We start from the raw sequence: 7,712 nt of genomic DNA, 5'->3' as shown, positions 1-7,712 counted from the left end.
GGCATGGCTGTACTTGTAGTCGTTCTCCGTGGAATGGTAGATGCTCTGATGTTGGAAGGCCCTGTATTCATTCTTTAAATACCTACACAGTTCATGAGTACCTTCTTATACAGTCATCTATGACCTTCTGGGCACTGAGGACAAAGGGACAGAGAGCACATCTAATTCCCATGAAGGCAGTGTTATAGGCCAGGCTACACGGGCAGTGGCCAAACAGACTCCACGTCCTGTAAGAAACGCTTCTCCCATGGGAGCACCCCGCCTCGGTGCCCCTCAACAGTTCTTAGCACAGCATGTTTGGTGACTCAAAATGGCAATTATACAGTGTAAAAGTGTTCTCTCTTTGGTGCCCATTTTTCTTGGACAGTGTACCCTGTCGGAGAGTGAGTGTCTAGATGTTAGAAACCCTTCTCTAACTTGTTCTCAACTAGGGATGTTATGGACCACTCCCCTTCTGCTTATGATTTTAGATCTCATGATGTTTATTTATGGTTTCAAATTATAGCAACAGCCACTTAAGACATGGTTTTGGAACTCAAAAGGTGTCCTCAAACCCCAAGAGGAGGTCAGGGGTGTAGACTTGCAGCCTGTCCCTTGGCCCAGCGGCTGGTGGATCTGGCCCACAGGTTGGTGAGTAAAGGTTCCGTCTCCTGCTTTAAGATGGACTTGGTGACTTATTACAATCTTTCCACAACAGCAGGAGAACACGGAAGTGTGGCCAGTGCTATGTGGTGGGTGTGACCAGGTGTGTGGCACCAGGAAGGGACTATTAATCCACCCGGGGGCCAGGAAACAGCCCAACAGCCAGCCAAGGAGGGCAGGCACAGAGGCAGGTGGAACAGTACATAGACACCTGCTCTGAATTCACTGACACCAGTGTGGAGTGCCCTGGTCTGTGCGGGGGAAACATGGCCGTTTCTGCATGGCCGGAGCGCCTTGGGGAGGGATCGTGTAAAAGGTTCTATGTCGTGGCAAGCAGTGTGTGCTGCCTGGAAGATATCTTAAGCCAGGATTCCTCCTACTGACTCTGTGCCTGGGAAGCTCTTCCCCCAGTAGATGGATGGATTTCCTGAAGAAAAGACGGGGGCTGAGGAGACCCAGAAGCAGTGAAAGGGTCTGAGTAAGGCAGGAAGTAGGAGATCACACAGAAGAGCTCAAATCCAAGAATCAGGAATAGGTGAAGGTTGTAGGGAGCGATTGCACAGTGCCCAGCGCATGCGCAGATGCATGGCCTCCTCTCAACAGGAATGCAGGGAAAGAGGGTATTTTCCCTCTGAGCTGTGGGGTTGAAGTCCAAAGGGCACAAGGAGTGAAATGTTTGGGGTGTGCAGGGGACAGCAACTGTGAGAGGGTGTGAACTGACAGAGGACCAGTGAAGAGTCTGGGAAAGACCAGATGACTAAGGGGACCGCCACCTACAGCAGCAGCCACGGGTCATCGTGTGTGTTGGGGAGTGAACAGAGGCCTCATGCAGGCCAGGCAAACCCTCTGCCACTGAGTTACCTCCCCAGGCCTCATAAAGATCTCTACTGAGCACCAACATTGTGCTAGGTGCGCTACTGTGTGCTGGGGTGGGGACCATGTGGGCCAGGGCAGGGCTGACTGGCCCTGAGGTTTCTAGTGAGCTCTGAAGGTGAGTTGGCTTGATGCAGGTGCTGGTGGAGCCCTGGTGGGGGGGGGGGGGGACGATAGCAGTGCACACATGTCCTAACCAAGGCAGCATGGCACTGCCTACACTCCAGTCTCAGGAAGCAAAGAATACCCCAGGATGCCCATGCCCCGGCCACATCCAGGCCTGAATTCTGCTGCAGTGTGTGAGGGGCATCCTTAAGAAAGGAGCTCAGTCGCTGTCAGGTTTTCTCACTTGTAAGAGGAAGATAGTGAGAGCCACCTTTGAAGTCTGCGACCAGCATTCAAATGAGGTGCATATCAACTTCCAAGTCAAAGGCTTAGCTCAGAACATGTGCAAAAATAATGAATTCTTGTCATCATGATTATTTGGTATGTTTATTTGGAGACCTAAGAGAATCAAAGACTTGGAAAGTCAGGTGATAGACACCTGCTCTGAATTCACTGACACCAGTGTGGACCAAAGTGTACATAACGTCAGAAGGAGTTCACAGCCACAGAGACTGGCTTTGTGCGGAAGGACCTCGGGTTCCCATTACTGTCAGTCTGCTTACTTTTAACTTTTCTTTTAGTAAGTAAGTTCTGCGTGATGTCTAGTAGAGCAGGGCCACATTATGTAACTTCCTTACATGAGGCATCCCAGTTCCCATGCTGAAAACTGAATCTCAGGAAAATTAACAGAATCTGTTACTACTACCAAGTCCCAGTGGTCAGCTTGGTTTGTGGAGCAGGTTACCGGCACGCTCTAAGATGTTGCAATGTGTCTACCATAACCCTGTGGGTATGTCTAAGAGGCTCTAAGAGAGCATTGAGAAAGAGCCTCATAAGACCAGGGTGGTGGGGAGAGCTTTGAGGTCAGCCCGATGCTCTGCCAGTGGACTGGGCCTCCCGGGGCTAGGTCAACTGAAGAGAACGTGGTGCTTACGGAGCATGCTGGGTCTCCAAGCAGAAAACTTCCCAGAGCTCACAGCAAAGATAAGCAAGGCTGGGACTCTGTGACGAGCCAAAGCAATTGTGGGGCCAGGAGTAGGGCAAGCAAAGACAGTTCTGTCTCAGTTGTCGGGGTAACTCTGCCTATCCAGGTCAGACTGAGTGTGTGGAATTGGGGGCCTGTTGTTAGGGACCACTTTAGAAGTCACACAAGGAGAGTATTATAGCTGCAGGAGACGCTGAACCTGACTTATTGTGGTGGGTGGGGTCTACATTAAGGAGGAAAGGGAGGGGGCAGCATTACGCCCTTGGGGCCACTCCTCTGCTTTCAAACCCTCTAGCCGCATCCTCCAGATGACCTTACACCATCCCTCTCCCGGGACAATATTTAAAATATTGGAATAAGTTTCAGCCTCGTTCCTTCCTGTTGTGCCATGTGCAGCTATGGAACTATAAAAAGCAGAGTTTAAAATTGCTCTCTCCTCCCTCAGAGAGACCCCTGACTCCAAGTGAGCAGGGCAGAGACAGCTGGGCTTTGAAAACAATCAATCTGGATTCGAGGTTCACTTCCTTAGCGGTGTGGCTTGGACAGGTCACCCACCATCTGGGGAGTCTTTGGCCCCATTTGTCAAGTGATGGTCAGCCCGCCTGTCCAGAGGGCTGTGAGGGGCGGATGGAAGTCCGTCAGGCCACAGCACGCGATCTCGGCCTCTTCCTGACCTCCCTCAACACTAGGCAGGAACCAAGCTAAGATCTGGGACACGTCAGTTCCTTGTCTGTCCCCATCAGTCACTTACCCATGGGGTGTTTTGAGAAAACCACTGGCCTTGCTGAGCTGCCCCTGAAGGGGTAGGTTCTCTGAGCACCCTGGGCAGCACGGCCCCCTCGGGTCAGCTGGGTTCTCTGCTACGGCATGGACTCCTTTCCCTTCCCGGTGCCAGGGCTGTCTGTTCATCAGCCGTGCTGACCCTCCTACTTCTGAGATGACTCTGGGTTCCCTGGGCCAATCACCCACTGGGCGCCTGCCTGTGAGCTGCCCCCTTGTACTCACTCGGCTTCCCCAGTTTCAGGGCCTCTCCACCTAGAACAGCAACCAGCTCTCAGATGAGAGAGTGGGCTTTAGGCTGCTTGGCCTCTTTCAGTTTGTACCCGGATGGAGGTTGGTGATCACTAAGCCCTTGCTGCAGGGGAGCCAGGGTTTTTGTACAGAAGCCACCACGTCACACTGTCAAGAGGGAAAACTGATCCCCAGACCTCTTGTCCACTTTTCCTACTTTTCCTGCCCCTCTGCAGAGACTCACCTTTGTGAGGGGAGAATTTCTCTGTGAAGTCCTTCTCCCACACAGGCTGTGCTCTTGGACACTGTGAGAGGTTTTCAGCTCCTTCCTCCTGGAAGGCTCCGGGCAGAGGCCATCTGCATGACATGTGCTCCTGTGGTCGCTGGGCAGGTGGGCTCAGAGCTTGTCTGACTTCCAAGAACATCTTTCCATGGGTAATGAGCTCACCTTGGAGTCTGCCGGCAGAAAGGGCCCACGGAGACAGAAATTAACAGATTGCTTAATGCGCTTCTTGTCCAAGGACGGCAGCCACATCCATGAAGCACGACACAGATGTGATGTGCAGGGAAAGCAGGTCGTGGGACACGTGGGTGTTGAGCCAGGGACCCATCCCCCAGCCAGCCCTAGGCAAGCTGCTCCACCTTCAGCAGCTTCTCTCTTGTCTGAGGTGTAAAACAGAGACAGCGACGTCTATCCTGGAGGTCATCAGGCTTAGATAGATCAGGGTATGCGATTGCTGGAACACGGAGTGCATGCGTGCTGCTGAGTGTGGCCTAATGGCCTTGGTGGGGACCAAGGCACCAGCCCCGGGGTCCTCCCTGCCCTCCAGCCCCTTCCTCAGGCTCCGGCTGCACTGTGTTCAGGCCTCTGCGGCAGCGTCTCTGACCCCAGCCCCAGCCCATGATTGCTTTTGCTTTTGGAAGTTCTGCTTTATGTGTCACCAATGCTACCAGCCAGAGCCCCTCCACCCCGTGCCCGCTCTGTGCCCCAGCCTGTATGGGGCTTAGTCCACAAGGCCTCATCTCATCTCCACCGAGGCCCGGATGATGGGAGCCGCTCGGGAGTGTACTTCAACACGGGCCATAGTTGATGAAGACAGCACAGGGGCCTGCAGCTGCCCAGGGTGACACTTTCTGAGGGACAGTGTGACTGGCTGTGGGGCGTTCCAGCTTACCTCATTAGCAGGCAGCTTGGAAGATGAAATTGTTGGTTCCCTGGTGATGCTGGAGGAAGGGCACGAGGTGGCACTGACCCTCAGAGCACTCGTCATCTTACCTGGCTCTGAGTAGAACCTCACAGTTTTTAAGGGGTTTCAACACATAGTTTCGATTTTTGCTTGCTTAGAGCTCTGAGAAGTCTTCTCAATCAAAACCGAGGATGATCCTACAGCATGTATCTTGGGTGCCCGCTGTGAAACACACCTCGCTGGGTCCCAGAAGCCTGCCAGGAGGAAGGGAGACAGGACTCCTGCCCTCCAGAGGTGAACAGGAAGGTGGAGTGCACAGGGAGCCAGCAGGGTGGGCAGTGTCCCCACGCAGAGCTGCGCTTGGCCCACACAGGACTGGGGTTGGGGGGGGATTTCTAGCTACATGTTGGTCTCTCACTGGCCTATGACAGGAAGAACATCTGTTCCCACCGTCTCTGGGGATGGCGAGAGCCGTTGGAAAGAGCAGGTAATTCTGCGTATTAAATTACAACCCACCGGGCGCTGGTTAGATGAAAGGGTCTGGTGGTATAATCTCATTCTTTCCATGAAGTAACCATATGGTCACCTCTCCGCTGGAACACCATCCTAGGGCCGAGCTGCTTGGCAGCTGGTGACTTTTTTTGTTCCATAAGATTATAAAGTGTTTTTATTTTTTAATTATAAACAAAATCAATGGTAAATCTTTTTATTAGTTGAGGAAGCCAGAAAAGTCTGAAGAAGAACAAAGAACCCCGCACCTGCAGCCCAGGGAGGGCATCCCGTGCACTCTCAGTTCCCCTCAGCCCTGTCCCCGAGTGGCGCTTCATTCACAGGGATAGCCGGCTCCTCGTGGGTGCTCAGCCTGCACCGGGTGGTGGATCTGGGGGCTCAGTGCGGGGGGCACCTCACGGACAGGGTTCAAGTTGGAGGGAGTCTTCAGGTGATATTCCACTCAGGAGAGGTTGAAAGCCGAAGGAAAATCCGAGCTGTGTGTGAACATTTTATTATCCTTCCCTAAAGTGACGTTTGAGGCAGGTGCGTTTCCTTGTCCCTGCTCTACCAGGGAATAAACTGAGTAACGACCAACCAGGTGCTGTGACCACTCATCCACGGGTCGGGCGCCATTCTGTCCAGGTCACACTCACCTGACCTCCCACTCGGATCCAGGGTGGTAAAGGGTTCAGGCACCGCTCCTTGTCAACGTGCTGTCCTCAAAGAGACCCAAACAGGAGTGGTTCAGCTAGAAGCGACTGAGGCTTGGAGAGGAGAGTGCACGGTGGACCACGTGGCTCGCGGACTGTGGGTGAGTGTGCTGAGCGGGCGTGCTCTCTCTGATGGTCAGCAGTGGAGACCCCGGGGCGGTACAGCTGGACGTGGGACCAGCTGGGGTCCAGGGAAACCCCCAGTTTCAGGGTGAACAAGAAAATACACGGAAGATGGAAATGTCTTGGATTTTAAGGTTTCTTTGGGTGTTGTTCTTGCTTTTGAGTTTGTGCTTCTGCTAATGGTTTTGAGGGAATTGTTCTTTGGAAGGAACATGGAAAAGTGCTGAGATAATCGTGTCCGGAGACATGAGTATGTCTGGCAGAGGAGCACAGGGACAGCGCGTGTGGAAGAGGAGCCAGGGTGAGTGGAGGCCAGCCCGGGCCGGGGCGGGCTGTGTGTTCATGTGTGCGCATGTGTGGGATGGATGCCTCCTCCTTAGATCTCTAAGCCAAGAGGCCCCAGATTATACCTGAGTTCCAGAGAAAAATAATAAATCACAGTTGACAGCGAAGCTAGTGTGTGTGTCTTACGGTGCTAATGTGAGCTGCCCTTCCCTCCTTGGGGCCGGGTGTGTGGCCTCCCAGGTGGTTTGGTTGCTGACTCCTCCACTCTCTGATCATCTGAAACGCAGGACCCGGGCCTAGTGTGGAGGCCGGTATATGATATGACCTTAATTTGTGGCATCAGTGACGGAGCAAGGGAATGAATGAGGGCTGAACTTAATGCCTCCTATTTTATGAAAGTCTCCTCATCACAGGCCTATATGGAAATCCACCTCACAGGACTTGATTCCTAACCTTTACACTACTCTTTGCCTTCTCTTACTGTGTTTATTGGGTACTTATTTATTGGGATCTCACTTATTTCTTACAGTAACCCCATGATGTTATTATCTATAGGTAAGAAAATAGTCAGGAAAGGCAGGCGACGTGGCCAAGGTCACGCAGGACGCTGGGAAGTGGCGGGCGGGGATGTGGGTGCCCAGGTACCTGGAGTCCAGAGCTCACAGTGGGTCCCCGCCCCTGGAAGTCCTGCTGTCCTTCAGGGCCACTGCCACCTGGCTCCTCAGGAACCTGCTGCTCTCACCTTCCCTGGGCGCTGGCTCCCCCTCAGTAGCCTGCAGGCCCTGGAGCCAGGGGTCATTTCTCTCTTCCCACTGCTCTTTCCATGTGGCCACCATCTAGAGAAGGGGTATGGAAGGGATTCGTTTCCAGGCTGGGCAGAGGGAGGCCAGGGCTCTGGGGATTTGTCTAACATTATGCAGCCCCTGTCTGCCAGAGCCAGGGGCAGGGCCCACATCCTCCCCTGCAGTGCCAGGCTCCTCCCTGGTGGACGGTGCCTGAGCAAATCCTCTTCTGAACAACTCAGGGCAGATGGTGGAGCTCACGGCCTCCCGGAATGGCTAGGAAGCCTGTGGTTGCCTAGACCCATACCCTCCTTTTAGACAGTCGGCCTAGAAAAGCAAGGTGACGTACCCAAGACTGTGGAGAGAGCTAAAGACAGGAAACTCCCAGCCAGAGGACCTGGGATTCAGGCCTTGCTGTGGCACTTAGTTTCTGCTGACTAATGTAAAGCAGTAAAGTGTGAATTATTCACATTCCAGCCGAGCCGACCATGGCTTTCCTGCCGTTGTCCTTGGCCTA

This window comes from Marmota flaviventris, chromosome 12 (genome assembly GCF_047511675.1).
Source record: "Marmota flaviventris isolate mMarFla1 chromosome 12, mMarFla1.hap1, whole genome shotgun sequence".
Taxonomy (NCBI): Eukaryota; Metazoa; Chordata; class Mammalia; order Rodentia; family Sciuridae; genus Marmota; species Marmota flaviventris.
Note: the sequence above shows the minus strand (reverse complement) of the source record.